Genomic DNA, 17,193 nt, shown 5'->3' on the forward strand with positions numbered 1-17,193 from the left:
CATATCTTAGCCACATTCCTTTGAGGTCTCGTGAAGGGCGGGCTGTCTCCCTCCCTGCTTGCTCTTTAGACACAGACAGATGCAGAAGAACAGCTGATTAAATAGAATTAGATGCTAAACTTCAAGTTATGCTTAGACAAATTAATTAGGTCTGAAAAGATTTATTTGACTTATGCATTTATTTTTCTTAATGGGAGATTTTTGCAAACTATTTGATTTTTGATTAGCCTTGCAAGACTATATTTTTCTTAGAAACTCTTTGAGTCTTGAATGACATTTTGCGCCACATTCCTACATGTAATGCCTATATGCAGACTGTAATGTGTTCTGTATTAATGCTATTTTTCCTGGTTTTCAAATTCTGTAACCTGATTGATATTTTATTAATGAATAAAGGGTCAGAGAAAATTAACTTTTTACTAGAAAATAAAACCCTTTAAACACTCAACAACTCTCTTTATTGGCTTAAATTAATAATTGCATTTTTGACTGTTCATCTTTATTTAAAGTCTCCTGAAGGTATTACATGGTGTGAAGGGCCCAACACCTTTTGAGCGGTAAATTAGAGGTAGCATGAGGGTTTTGCATTGAGAAATTACCAGAAGAAATTACCGCTCCATCAGTTTTTGGTAATCAGAGGATGGTCATTATTGATTAGTTTGGTGATTAATGATTATTGATTTCACCATCAACTACTCAACTAATGGATCATTGACCTTAAGAAGGGAAATAAAATAATTGCCCAAGTTAGATAAATGTCCAAGTCCTGATTCCTGACTCCAATGCTCAGAACCTGAAGATTGGCAAAGCAGTACTGAAAGGTGATGCAAGAAGTGGTGTGAGTATAAATAGGGTTGTGAAATGTTGTTAATATGCTAGCATGTTTTTTTAAAGCATGTTTTTTTAAAGTGTTGAAAATAGTAAGGATTTTTACTGTTGTTGACATTTTGCTCATTTTGAATTGATGGTGTTCTTGATTATATTGGTAATTTCATAGGATATAATTTTTTGGTTATTGATTACATGTTTTAACTCTTTATGTTAAGGTAGTGTCTTGTTCTATGTTGTCTGGAACACGCAGGTATGTACACCTGTGGAATCCCGGGAAGGAATAGCGGGTGGTAAATGGAAGCCACACTGCAGTGAGGTTACTCGTCTGTTGGAATAACACTGAGAAGCTAGGTAGGGCTGGCAGTGTTAAATTAGGGACTATTTTCTGTGTGAGTGATTGTAGCAAAGAGTTCGCTGGTGAAACTTTGGTCTGATATCACCTAGAAAGGGTCACACCAAAGGAGTAGCAGGTTCTTCTGAGCTTGAGTGACAGCAAAAGGGTTCGCTGGTGAAACTTTGGACTAAGATATATCCTGAAGGATAAGTCCAAAGGAGTAGCAGGTTCTTCTGAGCTTGTGTGACAGGTAAGCGGAAGGGATTTACCTGTAGTGTTTGAAGAGTAAACGGAAGGTCTTACTTTGTGAAGGGTAAGCGGAATGTGTTACTCGCAGTGAATATAAATCTATCCTTTATTTAGCACAACAGACAGAGTAGCGAATGTATTTATGTTGTTACTAATAGAGTTATTGATTAAGAAAATATTGCAGTAAGGTTTTGTGGAGGGTCAGTGGTAGGAGTAAAACTGACTAAAATTGAGACTGACAGCTTTGGGAAAAAGAAATTGCATTGAACTATTGCAAAAATGAAATTGTTTGAAGGCTTAAAGAATCTGTTAGGAGGTAAAGTGAAAAATTCGTTTTTTATTGGTGATGCTCCTGAAGGAACACCTGTGCATTTTATGTCTACCAATTTGGGACAAAATACATGTATGTGGGTTCACCAATGGTGCAAGATTACTGAAAAAGAGGGTGTTTTGAGGTTTCCAAAAGATGGTACTTTTGAATTGCAAATTATTGACAAATTAAGGGAAGTGTTATGTGAAATAAAGACACCATCTAAAGCTGCACAATTTGAGGCCTTAAGCTTGTGGGAAAAGACAGCAAGAGAGAAAGCAAGTGAGGATAAAAAGGTAAAGCACCAAATGCAGGAGGAGAGAATTAATGATGATAAAGAGCTTCAAATAAATAATGATTCAGGGGATGAAATAATGGATGCACTGTTAACTGAGTGTCCACCACTTTATGTGGTTCCCATTAAAAATACTGAAAATACTGAAAATAGTTTACTAGTAAGCACTACAGTGGCTACTGCTTCTGTTGAGCAGAGAAAAACACAGATTGAGAAAACTGTGCAAAGATTTCAGATTGACCCATTACCTGTTGATTCAGCACTGACAGTGATAGCTCCAGATGTTACTGCTTCAAATGTGCCTGATTCAGTCCAAGAATTGCTAACTGCAGATGCACAGATAATGCATAGAAAAATTATGACTGTCCCAATTAATATGGTCCCTACTGAAAAGGTTCAAAGAACTGCAGAAGGAGTGATTATGGCAGAGTTTATTTCAGAAACTCAGAATACACAGATTATTGAACAGAAATTACCCCAAGCACTGAAAGGTGAGGGAAACATGGTATTTACAACATCTGCAGCCCCAAATAAAATAAATGTAATTGAAAATGTTATTTTTCAAACCTGCTTAGAGGAAGCAGCAGTGATTAAAAATATTGAAAACATGGGAGAACATATTAACACAGGCACCGAAAAAGAGAGACAGCTTAGTGTTTTAAATTCAGCACTAGAACATGAAAAAAATAACAGTCCATGCTGTTTAAATAATGAAAATGTGAACAAGTGTCAGGAAAAAGAATTAATTTCCCTGAGTAAGGAAACAGTTGCATGTGCATTAACTACACATAATGGCCTGGCAGATTTGGCTCAAAAATATGAAACTGATGTTGCAGGAAGTTTTCCATCTCAGAAAAGTTTTAGGGTACATATGGATGATGAAGCAAATGAGAAAATATGTTCTTCAGAAATGCAACTGCACATTGCAGAAGTAAAGTATGTTTTTAAATGCAATGGGTTTGAGAAATTAGGAGACAAATGGGCAAGAAAACATGAGAAGAAAAAGAAACCACCAGACCTAGCTAGGAAACTGGATAAGGAAAAGAAGCCACCAGATTTAATTGAGAAAAATAATAAGCAGAATGAGGGAGAAGCTTTTGCTTACTCATTGAGAGAAAAGGTGGGAGAAGTGCATGTTCCTATGCCACAGAATAAAAGTGAACTTGCAGCATTTCTGAACACATTCCCACACTTGAGAGACAGAATCATGCTGTGGTACTCACAAGTTGATGGTTTTGATGAAATTTTAAAAGAGTTGTGCATTAATTTGGAAATGTTCTTTTACATTGTCATGCAGACTGAATTGTGGTTTGAATCTAAAGTTTTGCAAAGGCCAGGTGAGGAGACAGTGAAAAGGGTTTGCATGAATGCACCATCATTTTCTGTTGTTATGGAGGAAAATATAGCAGTGCTTATTTTCCTGAAGGGTGGAGTGCCAGCAAAGGATGTTGCTTGGGTACAGATTAAAAGAACACAGGATGGAAGTAAAGTTGGTTTGGTTTGTGCAAATTCAGGTATGGATGTTGTACTGCTGGAAAATGTGTCCTTTTGCCATCTTTATGACAGATTTGAGCATTGGAAGAAGAAAAATAAATTTAAACATGATGCACAAAAACATGGAGAAATGCAGATGCAAAATATGCCAGCTAAGCAAATGCAAATGTCAAATCAGAAACAGGTACCTATGGCAGGAATTTTCCAAGCAAAGATGGTCCCACAAAATATGGAAAAAGCTCAAATTAATTTAAATAAGGTGTCTAGAGCAAATGTGAATTTTTTCCAGAGACAAAATCAAAACCCAGTCCAACAGGTTGCTGTGTTTGAAAATGAGAGTTTTAACCCTCACAATTCTGAATTTACCAAGTCCATTGTGAAGGCAGTGGAAAGTCCATAGTTAGTTGCAGGAGTTTTAAACAAAGAAATTACAAACCCAGTTTTAGAAAAATGTGCACCAAAATTAGGCCCATTTGAGGAAAATGACAAAACTGTTGTCTGTGACTCAGGCCTAGCAGAAAAACAATTGTTTTGCAAATTAAACAGCACAGAATACTGTACATCAGATAATGTTATTTTTCAGATTCCTGATGAGAATGTACATTTTAAAATGGCCCAACAAGAAACAGCTGTAGCATTATTTTCAGAAAAGACAGTTGAAAAATTACCTTCTGATTTTGAAAAAATAATAAACACAGAAATAAGAGAGTTCGCAGAGAAGGATGCAAAATTAATAAAATGTGCAGAACATGTCTTATTAAAATTAGAACCAGATGACATGTATTCAGGAACACCATCAGTTGCAGGAATTTTACCAATAAAAGGATTTTTGATGGAATTGATTGGAAGTTTGTGTAACTTTCTGATCACAGGCTCACAGAAAATAAATGAAAAGAACAGAATAGTGCAGGAGATTAAAAGCATATTTTTTTCATGTTGTCCTGTGGTACCGAATCCAGCCAATATATTTTTTCACATTCCATGTGCTGAAGAATGGCTTACTTTTATTGATTTTTGCAAAGCCCATGTAACAGTGCCATTGCATGAGAATATTCAGGAGTACTGTCAAAAATCAGATGAATATCTGGGACACAAAATTGGAAAGGGAGGTAGAAAGGTGTCACCAGAAAGGGTGGAAATGTTTTCCAAGAAAAATCCACCTCAAATTCAGAAAGAAGTCAGGACATTTTTGGGAATGGTTAGCTACTGTAGAGAGTGGTTACTAAACCTTTCCCTAGTGGCTAAGCCTTTACTGAGGCTGACACACACAGGTGTGTCTGATCCGCTTCCATTGGACAACAATTGCACAAAAGCATTCCTAGAGTTGAAAGAGAAAGAATGTTGCGCCCCAGCACTAGGAATGAAAGTTTATTTAAAAGAAAATGCACCAATTTGCAGTGAGAGGGAGGGCTGCACTCTCTCATTGCCTATTCAAAAAGATGAATGTGTTCAAAGCTCTGTGATGTATTGCCCAATGACCTTTGACCCTAACTTCACAGAAATGTCAGCAAATGATTTGGTTTGTGATAAGAATGAATATGAGTGTCTAAATATCATGAAAATATGCATAAAGCCAAAATCAGACTTTAATGATGAATGTCTGAGTCAGCCCAACAATGTCCATTTTGTAGATGGCCCATGTTTGAAAGGTGACCCATTAAAAGCAGCACATGCTGTGCTCCTTATACATTATGTTGTCAAAGCTTCATGGCTTTCAGTAGTTGCCCCAGCCCAAAATTCGAAATTGATTGCCCTTACCATAACATGCAGTACATCTGCTCAAATGAGAGTCACTGTTGTCATGGGAGAGAGAAATGCTAATTCAGTTGCACACATTTGTATTCTGTTAGCATGTACATTCTATGGAATCTTCAAAGGTGAATTAAAAGAGGCTCAAGAAAATGTTTTTGAAGCAGCACAACAGGGTTGTATCAGAACTGTTTTTGAGAAAAGTGACAACTGCATAGTGGCAAAAGTGTTATTGCAAAGACTGATGCCCAGGTATAGATTGCCAGTTTCTCTGAAATCAGATCATAATGTGGTCTCAAAGATAATGAGTGCAAAACAACAGATTGGACAAGGAATGGATTGCAGCTATCTGCCTGAAGTGTCAAGCAGAATAAAGCAACACAATGGCAGCACTGAGTTACCTTTTGCAAAAGACGGTGTCTCACCAACACTAAAGTGGCTTGAAAATGCATATGCAAATGCACTTGTGGAAAACAATGATGTGAACACCAGCCATTGCTGTGTGGGTCTGGTTGATGTACAGTGTGCAGTTTCTCACCAGATTGCAGCTGCTACACAAGATCTGCATAATGGATGGTGCAACGGCTTTGATTTGAGAGATGCTGTGGTGAAACATCTGAATCTGATCAAAGTGAAGATAAGAGTGAAAGGCATTGGTTGAAAAGTGCAAAGGATTGATGGTGCTCTGTCAGAGTTTGTCAGCACCTAAGTAGTCTAATTTGCATGGAAAAATTAGAGAATGCCACACTGTACGAGCCATTCTGATGGCAAGCTGATGACAAAGAGCAAAGAAATGCTGAAACTGTCCTGTTGAATTCCTTTTTATTATTTTAGTTACTTATTTTAAAGAAGACTAACTGTTCCAAGAAGCTACTTACAGAACTCTGCACTAAAACATTTGAGCTTGGCTATATATGATCTGATTACAGATAGACTTGTGTTTGCCTTAGAAATAGAAGTACAATTGTTATATGCTCAGCTTTTGCAATTTAAAAAAAAAAGTCACTTTTGAAAATGAAATGTGTGATGAATTATAAATCATGTTATTATGATTTGAATTATCAGAAGGGTGGATTGATGGAGCAGATTTCTTCTGCAGTCAGGCATTGTTTCATTTTTGTGCTTCAGACAGACTGCATTTAAATTGCCACGCACCTTTTGGTGCAAGTTAAAACCATGGCACATGAAAAATATGAAAGTGAGGCCAATTCAGTCTGACATGCTTTTTCTGAATTAACATGTGTTTTTGCAATGTAGATAAAAGTGGCCTTTTTAGCTTTGAAGATTAATAGAATATGTTTCTCTCTTCCCAGCTCATCCCATGCAATCTACATTCACTATTTCTGTCTTAAAAGACTTTGACTTGTTGCATATTTTGATAAATATTTTTCAGTTAATAACACCTCTTTTACTTTGTTGCACATTGCATATTTATTTTGCATGTTGTCATAAATAATAGAAAAGCTGGTTTACACTAGTGGCTTGGCTAGGTAAACATTTATAAGGAGTATTAGTATGAAGTTGGGAAACATAATGGGCTGATTTACATGAAATTAATGTTATCTTGTGTTTGTTTATTTTTTGGGGCCTACACAAAACATGGCTGCCTGTGAATCCATCAAAGCTATGGCTTGCAATTTAATGAGACGGGAGCATGCGCAGACTGTGGCAGCTTTCCTCATGCCAAGAAGTGAAGGACAGCTTGAACTGTACATTCTTGTGATTGTGCCAATGTACCAGTTTGATAAAGTATCCGTCCTGCTGCGCTTTGACAGGAAGGAAGGACACTATAGACACATTTTCCCTAGTAAATGTTGCAAATGTTTATAAATGTATTATTCATGTATGCGTCTTTTGTTACAACTAATAAGGTCAGGGTTTTTGAATGCGTCAGGGTGATGAAAACTCATGCCATCATGACTGACCAATCAGTACAGGTTTTCCTGAAAGTTGAAACATTTTGTGTATAAATACTACCTCTCCGGAGGAGGGGGTGGCTTTCTCAGCTCAGCTGGCTTCTAGGCTCATTAGGGGGTGTGTGAGCTCTTGAAGAGAAGGAACAGATTAGGCCAGACAGCCTATGGGTTAGGTACGAGAACGTCCCGGGAGATTGCTGAAGGGAGGAGTGGCGTCCGAGGAGATTCAGGGGGAGGTTTTTTGCTTCCACGTCATATCTTGGCACTGCAGGCGCATTCCTTTGAGGTCTGGTGAAGGAGGGGCTATCTCACTCCCTGCTTGCTCTTTAGACACAGACAGACAGAGAGTGCAGCGGATTAAATAGAATTAGATGCTAAACTTTAAGTTATGCTTTGACTAATTAATTAGGTCTGAAAAGATTTTTTTTAACTTATGCATTTATTTCTCTTTATGGGAGATTTTTGCAAACTATTTGATTTTTGTAAATGTAAATGTAAATGTAAATGTAAATGTATTGGCATTTATATAGCGCACTACTTACCCGTAGGGTCCCAAGGCGCTTCGACCGCTGCGAAACCCTTCCTGGCTTCCCTGAGAGATGGTCCCTTAATGGGTATCTCCAGGGTGAGACCAGGCATCCCCGGCGGTCTGGTGGGGCCGTTAGTGAAGATTTTTGATTAGCCTTGCAAGACTATTTTTTCTTAGAAACTCTCTAAGAATTTTGAATGACATTTTGCGCCACATTCCTATATGTAATGCTTATATGCAGACTGTAATATGTTCTGTATTAATGCTATTTTTCCTGTTTTCCAAATTCTGTAACCTGATTGATATTTTACTAATGAATAAAGGGTCAGAGAAAATTAACATTTGACTAGAAAATAAAACCCTTTAAATACTCAACAACTCTCTTTATTGGCTTAAAATAATAATTGCATTTTTGACTGTTCATGATTATTAAAGTCTCCTGAAGGTAATACATGGTGTGAAGGGCCCAACACCTTTTGAGCGGTAAATTAGAGGTAGCATGAGGGTTTTGCATTGAGAAATTACCGCTCCATCATTACCGCCATTTAATTTGAGCAGGTTGCGATTCATCCAGCTGGATATTTTGCTGAGACCTGCTTGCAGGGGGGAGGTAGAGGTTGGGTCAACTTGGGATAAAGAGAAGACGATTTGAGAGTCATCAGCGTAAGTGAATAAATTCAAGCCGGAATGTTGTGCAATGTGAGCCAGGGGGGGTAACATAAAGATTAAAAAGGAGAGGACTAAGTATTGAACCCTGTGGCACACCATATGGGGAAGAATACATTTTAGAAGTGGAGGAGTGGGAAAAAATTTGAAAGGTCCGGTCCATCAGGAAAGATATAAGCCAATCCAAGGCTTTTCCACCGATGCCAGTGGCCGCAAGGGAACTGAGGAGGATACTGTGAGATACAGTATCGAAGGCTGCACTGAGATCAAGCAATATCAGTGCAACTGTTTCACCTCGATCCAATAGCAGGCGGAGATTTTCTGTAACGCCAAGGAGGGTGGTCTCGGTGGAAAATCCCAGACGGAAACCGGACTGAGAGGGATGTAATTAATTATTTGTTGCCACAAACTGGGAATGGTGCAGGTGGATGTGCCTCTCTAAGATTTTGGAAAATGTAGGAAATAAAGAAATAGGGCGGAAGTTAGAGGAAACGTTGGGGTCAGCAGTATGTTTTTTCAATAGCGGGGTGACCATTGCGTGCTTCCAGCGACTGGGAACAACAGCAGTGTTGAGCTAGTGATTAAGCAAAGTACAGATCGTCAAGAGCTGGGGGGAATCCAGAGAGCACAGTATTGGGACGGGCAAAGGATCAATCGGAGAGCCTGACTTAACTTTGCTCAGGATCTCCAGAAGGGGGAAGGGTGGAGATAAGGCAAGGACAGGAGTGAATCCGAGGACGGCACAGAGGAGTCAACAACCTCCCCGGTATCGAGTTCGAGTTCGAAAAATCTTTATTTCGATCACATGATCACAAAAGATATACATGACATCATAAAACAATTCATTTACAATTTAAGAACGCATTAAATAAGAGCAGTGATCGTAATTAATTAATATGATTGAGGTATGCCAGAAATCAAGTCTATACTGAGTCACCAAGTCTCTTAAGATAGCGTTTACGGGCATACCACATTGAAGTTAAAAATTTGGATAGTGCAAAAACCAGAGTTGGGGCCAAATCAGTCTTTAAAACTCTATAGGCAGGCAAAAAAGTTCTGAACCCCAAGTTTTTAAGTAAAGGAACGAGCCAGTACTTCCTGCTCCTCTCATAGGCTGGACAAAAGAAGATCACATGTACATCGTTCTCTTTTACATGGGCACAAGCAGGACAATTTTCTGTAGAGGGGTGGGAGGGCCATGTTGCTGTGAAAGATGCCAAGGGGAGGGTCCCGTATCTCAATTGAAGGAATAATTTCCTGGTTATTGCCGGAGTCATGGCGTCTAGGACACTTTCCAGTTGATAAAGAGTCTTTAGTTTTTATGAACTGATCCGTTAGGGATCCATCTCGGATGCCATTAACGGATTGTAACAGCATTCGATCATAATATGCTCTCGATAGTACTTTTCTGGAGGTCCTATTACTTGTGTTTGCCGGATCTGACCAGAGTTCAGGGAATCCAATTGCCTCAGAAGTTCTCTTAATGTATTTTAGCCACAGTGTTCTGGTGGCATTCGGCAGCATTAGGAATTCCTGTAGCTCTGCTCTATAGGTACTGAGATCTGGACTGCTCCATAGGCGTCTCCAAAATGCAAGGGGTTTGAACCCCAACTCCTCAGTTATAGGCCGGAGGCCCAGATCCAACCTTAGAGGGAGAATTGGAGTGCTCAGTGGAAGAGCGGTGATCTGCCTCAGGAACTTGTTCTCAGTGATGAGTATTTTTGGTGATGGGATATGGCCCCACAGTTCACCCCAATAAGTGACACCTCCCCGGGCCTGTGCCTTGTAAATTTGGATGACGGGGGTGAGTGGCCGGTAGGGTGATTTATTCGCTAATCTCATTATGCAACCCGCCAACTGTGCCAGTTTAATGTTTGCTTTTGACTGATGGGATAACCACGTTAAATTTTCATTGAGCGTAATCCCCAGATATTCAATGGTATGGACCCGTTCCAATTGGACTGTGCCTAGGGTGGGTGGTGGGCGGTTAAGGGGTTTGGGATTGAGAATCATGAATTTGGTTTTCTGCGGGTTGATTTCGAGTCCCCTGTCTGTACAGAACTCCAGAAAACCATTCAAGACTCGTTGTATGCCCATAGGGGTTTTAGACAGCAGCAGGGTGTCGTCTGCAAACATGATTGCAGGCACCCTGCTGCCAGTCAATTTTGGAGCATCAATATTAGGGATCCTATCCAAATGAGCGATTACCCCGTTCGCAAAGAGGCAGAACAGGGTCGGTGCAAGCACACAACCCTGCCTTACCCCTCTGCAAACGGGGAACCTTCCTGTTAATTTACCACCTCTACCGCACCTGACCCGCGTGTAGTTGTTGTGGTGTAGTCTCATAAGGACTGCCAAAATGTCTCCCGGGACATTCATCTCCTCCATAACCTGCCATAGTTTCGCTCTTGGAACCAAATCGAAGGCGGCACGTAACTCCACAAACACTGTGTACAAAGTGCCGCCCTCGATTAGTGCTGTTTTCCAATATAGCAGGTTCAGCCTAAAAATTTGATCGATTGTGGACACCCCTTGCTTAAATCCCGCCTGGTAAGGAGTCAAAATCTCCATCTCTTCAATCCAGTTCTGTAGCCTATCTTAGATCAGTCTCCCAAAGAGCTTTTGGGATACGTCAATAAGACTGATCGGGCGATAATTGGATGGGAGCAGAGGGGATCCCTTTTACAAGATAGGAACCACCTCTGCCCCCAGCCAAGTATCGGGGACCTCCATCCCCCCCAGGACAGCATTGAATATGAGCATGAGGTAGGGGGCCCATATCCCAGGTTCTTGCTTGAATAGATCCCCGTCAAGGCCTGGGGCTTTCCCAGTTGTTAACCCTGCTATAGCTACCCTCACCTCTTTTTCTGTGAATGGTTCCCCTTTGGAATCTGGTACTATCCTGTTGGGTAATATGGTCAGTGTCCCCTCCTCTATTGAGTACAGTGACTGGAAGTGATTCTGCCATACACTGGGAGCTATATTCGGTTCGATAGCCGAGGATGATTCCTCTGTTCCATTGGCCACTATACGCCAGAATTTACAGGAATCTCTGATGGTAAGTGATATTGCTAGTTCTTCCCAGTATTGTTGGTCCCACTCGGCCCTGACATTCACCAGGAGTTTCCTATAGGCCCTTCTCCAGGATTGGATTTCATCCCTGGGTTTATGCTCCTTTATTGCTAAAAGCAATTTAGTTTTTGCGTCCCTACATGTAGCATTGTACCATGTCCTCTTAGTTGTTGGGCCGGTTTTTCCTTCTTGTTTTGAAAAAAGGTCCAGCTCCAAGGTACTAATTAAATCTACGTGAATCTGGGCCAACTTTTCCTTGTTACCCTCTTCTTCTATTTTCGCCCCAGTGTAGAATGCGCTCTCTAAAAGTGGGGTAATTCTGGAATACAATTTTGGTAGCTTATTGCTGCTAGTGGCCAGTTTCTCCCACCTTACTCTTCTCCGGTTATTTAACAAGAGCAGGCCTGACTTATTGTTACTAGGAGCGGGGGCTATATCCTCTTTTGCTGGCAGGACATATTCAAGTTCTAAGGCGTTGTGGTCACTATCCCATCTCTCGGTAACCTTAAAATCAATGATTTGTGACCACAGCGGTAATTTAACAAGAATATAGTCAAGTCGCGATTCGCTACCTAGTTTGTTGTAGGTATGTTTGCTGGGCATGTCTGATTTGCAACGCCCATTACAGGCCCTTAAACCCTGGTTTAAAGTAAGGGCGGTTATCTGCAGGGCGAGAGGGGTCCAAGCTCTGGGTGGGGGCGCCACTGTGGCCGGGATTAGCCATCGTGAGTCTTCTTCAAAGGAGGATCCATCACGAAGGCCTGGCAACGGTTCAAAGTGCGAGTTTAAATCAGCACCCACTATACAGTGGAGTTCCCCTGGGATACTAACTAGGAAAGCTCCTCTATAGTAGAGGATTCTTGTGATGTGGGTACAGGTCTCGAATACACATTGACTACCACCAATTTCGTGGAGTTAGGCCACTCAAGGAGGACAGCCAATATGTCATCAGAACCTGTCGCCATACATCTGGCCTGGCAGCCCAGATCTGAAGCTACCCAAGTTGCCAGCCCTCCTGACGGTCTACCCCGTCCCCCCCACTTAGCTGGTTTAGAGAATACTGCATAACCTTGTGGTATGAGTTCTTCTCTAGCCCAGGTTTCCTGGAAGAGACATACGCTCTTTGAATTGATAAAGGAGACCCACTCCAGATTATCGATTTTATTGGCCAAGCCAGCAATATTCCACGGAATTATTGTCATGGATGATGGTTTGCTATTGGGTGACCCTGTATTTGGGGCCTTAGAGCCATTAGTCTCGTGGTTTACCAACGGAAGAGGCGGCAGTTTCCCCTGGTCCAAAACGTTGTTGGAATTAGTCTCAGATATGTCCACTAAAGGAGGCTCTGTTATGTGGTGAGGTGTTAATTCCCTATGTGCTCCTGTGGATTGCGGTCTTTCTGGGGATGTGCTCTTCCCTGTCCAGATGGTTGTGGTGGACTCTCTTCCCTGTAAGTTGAATTGTCAGTCAACCATTTCCAGACTGCTATATCTATTGTAGGTTGGGAAATGGGCTGGGTAGTGCATTCTATGCGGCCCTAGAACTCCTCTCCCAATCCCCCCCCTCCTCCCCTCCTCCCTGCTTTATGCTCCCATCCTGCCTCCTCCCCGTATGGTAAGACGTGATCAGGGACTCTGCATTTCTGATAGTAAGGATCCCTTCTCTCCCTGCGGCGACTCCCCCAGTCGTCCAGCATTTCCTGATGTAGCCCCCATCTTTGATCCTCCGAATTATATAAATTCGAAGGGTAGAAGAACGAGAGCGGGAGGACTTGTATGTTACTGCCTTGGTCATCAGAAGGCCATGTGGAAATGTAGGAGGCTGTGTTTGGCTCTCTAAAAGTAACCAAAACGCAGTCTCCTCTGATTGTTTTTCTAGAATATCCCACCCACGAGGCCCGCCTTACCATGATAATGTCACTAGTTATGCCATGTGGGAGCAGTCTATTAATAGACAGCCAGCTAATGACTTTATTTTTAAGGGAGGGAATTGATTCTTGTGTCGCAGGTTTTAGTTTAGGGACCCCTGTCAGGATCACAGTATAAGGGGACGCCTCTGGTGGAAGATTCACAGGTTTCGATTTACGGGGAATGATGGATTTCTTCCCCGAAAGAGTTAATTCAGTCTCAGGTGTGATCTGGGTTGTGACTGGGTCTTTGGATGGGGGAAGAGTAGTGGGAGTTGGCAGCGAAGACTGCCGGGTCGTTAGAGGGGCAGTATTTGTGTTAAGGTTAGGGAGAGATTTGGGGGTCTTCTTTTGGAGTGATATAGGTTGAGGGTCCTGAATGGCTATAGCCGGGGCCTTTTTATTTTGGATTGTTGTGGACGCAGTTCCTTTTGTGCATTTTGGATCTATGTCCCCCTTAGCTCCTTTCAATTCAAGTTTCATTGAGTCTGCTAGTTGGACAGTAGACTTTTCAATATTGACCAGCCTAGCTTCGATCTTGATTAAACGAGCTTCAAGGGGGCTCAATAAGGACCTAAGAAGTGCACCTATATCAGCCAGTGTAATATCATCACTGGAATCTTCCACTGCGATGTTATTTAAGTCAGCCGAGTTAGCTGTATGCGAGGGGGCCAAAGGTGAAATTGTTATACTAGGGATGTTCTGATTAATGTTGGTGTTAATGCTGTTAGTAACATTACCCTTTGGTGGATTGGATTTTGGGGCTTTTGTCCTACTGCCTTCCTTGTTTGGTCCCCCCCTTTCTCTTTTTTTGAATGGCGCCTTCCCTGGTGCCCCTAGTTAGATCAGAGTTAGTCTCTTTGTCAATGACTGGGGCTATATTTGGTTCAAAACTCGGGGGTGGAATTACAGGTGAGTTATGGGGAGTTTGGGCTTTGGGCAGGGCCATTAGGCTCATATCGTCAAGGTCACTCGGAACCTCTAATGTAAAGTCTGGGTTGGTGGTTGAATCGCTCGGTAAATGGTTAAATAGGTTCTAATCTCCCCTCCGGAGTTCTAGCTTGAGCCATTGGTCCCATTGAAGATCTCCTAACCAATCTATTTCCTGAGAAATTCTTCTCTCCAAGACCTCTATTTCCTCAATCAAAAGGGATCCAGCTTTAACAAAATAGTTATCGATGGTACCTTTTGCGGCTCCAGCCGCAGCCAAGGAAGATTTGCTCCTGGTTTCCCTGGTGCACATCGTTTCTTTCTTTTACTGGAGTTTGCAGGCAGGGGTGTGGGCCCGGGCCGTCCTCTGCTGTCCTCGAACGGCCTCAAACGGCCCGCTCTTTGCCCGGTCTTCGCCCGCGCCTCCGTCCGCGCGCGTCCCGCGTCACAGGGCTGGACTAAGTAGGAGAAAGGAACTCCACCTGTGAGTTGGGGGCGGCGCTTGCAGGGAGAGCGGGCCAGGTGATGGTGATCGGCCGACCGGGGACTCCTGGGATCTGTAGTCCCGGTCTTCGCTCGCAGCCCTGCAGCAGCCCTGAACTCCCCAGCTAGCACTTGTCTTTGAAGCAACAGTTCCCCTCAGGCTTCAGGAACGATGCGGGACCCGCGGAGCGGGTCCGGTGAGGTGTGGGCGTCCAGAAAATGAGAGGCTCCCACACGAGTATCCAAGGGCAATGGTCTGTGGAGCAAACAGCAGACAGGTCCCACAGAGGAGGGTAAAGGGAGAAGTTTTAACTCCACCTGTGAGTTAGGGGCGGCGCTTGCAGGGAGAGCGGGCCAGGTGATGGTGATCGGCCGACCGGGGACTCCTGGGATCTGTAGTCCCGGTCTTCGCTCGCAGCCCTGAACTCCCCAGCTAGCACTTGTCTTTGAAGCAACAGTTCCCCTCAGGCTTCAGGAACGATGCGGGACCCGCGGAGCGGGTCCGGCGAGGTGTGGGCGTCCAGAAAATGAGAGGCTCCCACACAAGTATCCAAGGGCAATGGTCCGTGGAGCAAACAGCAAACAGCAGACCAGTATCAAAAAGCGAGTTCACAGAGGTTTTGCTGTCTCTTTGGGCAGAAATGTCCTGGTAAATATTCTCAATTTTAAAGATGAAGTACTGAGCAAGTTCATCGCATTTACTGCTTGATAGAGGGGGAAGGGTAGCCGTGGTCTGAGAACCAGCGGGGTCTTTAACTACACTGAACAGTATTTTAGATTTGTGTTGTTTTTTTTTTAATTGTTATGTACTTTTATGGTTCATTAACAAACCGAAATGAAGTTGACTTGATGATGATTTTAGATTTATTAACGGCTTCAGAGATAATTCTGTTTACATAGTTAGCCCGCGCCGATGCACAGGCTTTGTGGTAGCGCTTCAACTCAGTTTTATAGATGAGGCCAGCTGAGGGGGAGTAGTCCCTTCTCCAGACGCGTTCCAATTTTTTACATCGGTATTTGTCAGTTTGAAGCGTCTCGTTATACCACGGGGCAGGTGTTTTGTGAATTGCCATTTTCTTATGAGCAAGAGGAAGACAGGTGTCAATGGCTTCCTGGAGCCAGGAGTTCACGGCACTGGCCGCGGTTTCCATATCAGCCAGGTTCGGTAGACTGGTGGGCAGGTAATCGGCCAGAGCATTGTTGAGAGCAACAATGTCTAACTTTTTCCAGTCTCTCTTTCTGACACTCGCTGGGGCTATACATTTAGGCAATACTACAGTGATAGCAACGGTAAACTTGAATAAATAATGATCAGACCAGAGGACAGGTAAAGCTGAGGAACAATATAACTGAGGAATATTGGAAAAGATAGGGTCAAGAAAGTGACCACACCTATGGGTGGGGCCCTTATTATGTATAATAAGATTCATAGAAGCGAGGTCAGCAATAAGATTGCAGGCCACGCTGTTTTTTGCGTCCTCCAAATGCACGTTGAGATCGCCAACAACCAAAAAGTTGCTGGACGCTGGGAGAACCGATGCTACGTAATCCGAAAGCTGGGCCAGCCAGGAAGTAGCCGTGCCCGGGGGATGGTATACTAACAAGCCAGTAAGAGTGGTCTTGGGATGCAGAGCAAGCTTAAAATATTCTACTGACACACCCATGTAATGCTCCATTTCTATACCTGTGCCCAGACTTTGCAATAACATCAAGTGAATGTTTAGGGTGTTGGTGTGCGGAGGATAAATGCAATGTGAGAGTGCGACAGAGTAAACTGCATCATCTGCCTGCCAGTTGTGTATACAAGTGGGACCATATATCCCTCTTTTATACCCTAGTTCAAAGTCCTCTGTTACCAAGGAATAATGTGCTCTACAAAGTACCCAGGTGCCTGCTGTGCCACCAGGGATGGTGTCAGCCTGACAGCCTATCTAAGTTGAGGGGACATCACCTGCAGGCTGAATTACTTAATGGAGAAGCTGTGTACCTGTCCTGCAGATCCTAGAACTCTGCCTAGAAGCCTGCCTGTCTGGTAAGAAAGGGAAGGGAGTTTGACTATCCAGCAGGAGGACAAGGCTGTCCTGGAAGAAGAAGCAAGGTCCGACACATCCCCGTTATCTGTAGGGCGGGCCGGAAAGCAATCCAGCAGGACCAGCTAGTCTGAGGGACTTCCCCTCCCCCCCCACCCCGCCAATACTCTCCCAACAGTTCAAGGCAGAAAATAAAACTCTACGACAACATGATTGTTGAGGCCCAGTAGGACGATTGTGTGCTGCCAACTGTCCCGTTCAAGGTTGCATTTTCCAAATTCCTAACACAACAGAGTCTGAATCTACTGACTTCCTGGAGAGCCTGTGTAGGGCTTTTAGCTGCTGAATTTCTGACTACTCTGTGTCAGAGGCCCATGAGGGACTACAACTACTCCAGTG

The sequence above is a fragment of the Lissotriton vulgaris genome, chromosome 1_1 (assembly GCF_964263255.1).
Source record: "Lissotriton vulgaris chromosome 1_1, aLisVul1.2, whole genome shotgun sequence".
NCBI lineage: Eukaryota > Metazoa > Chordata > Amphibia > Caudata > Salamandridae > Lissotriton > Lissotriton vulgaris.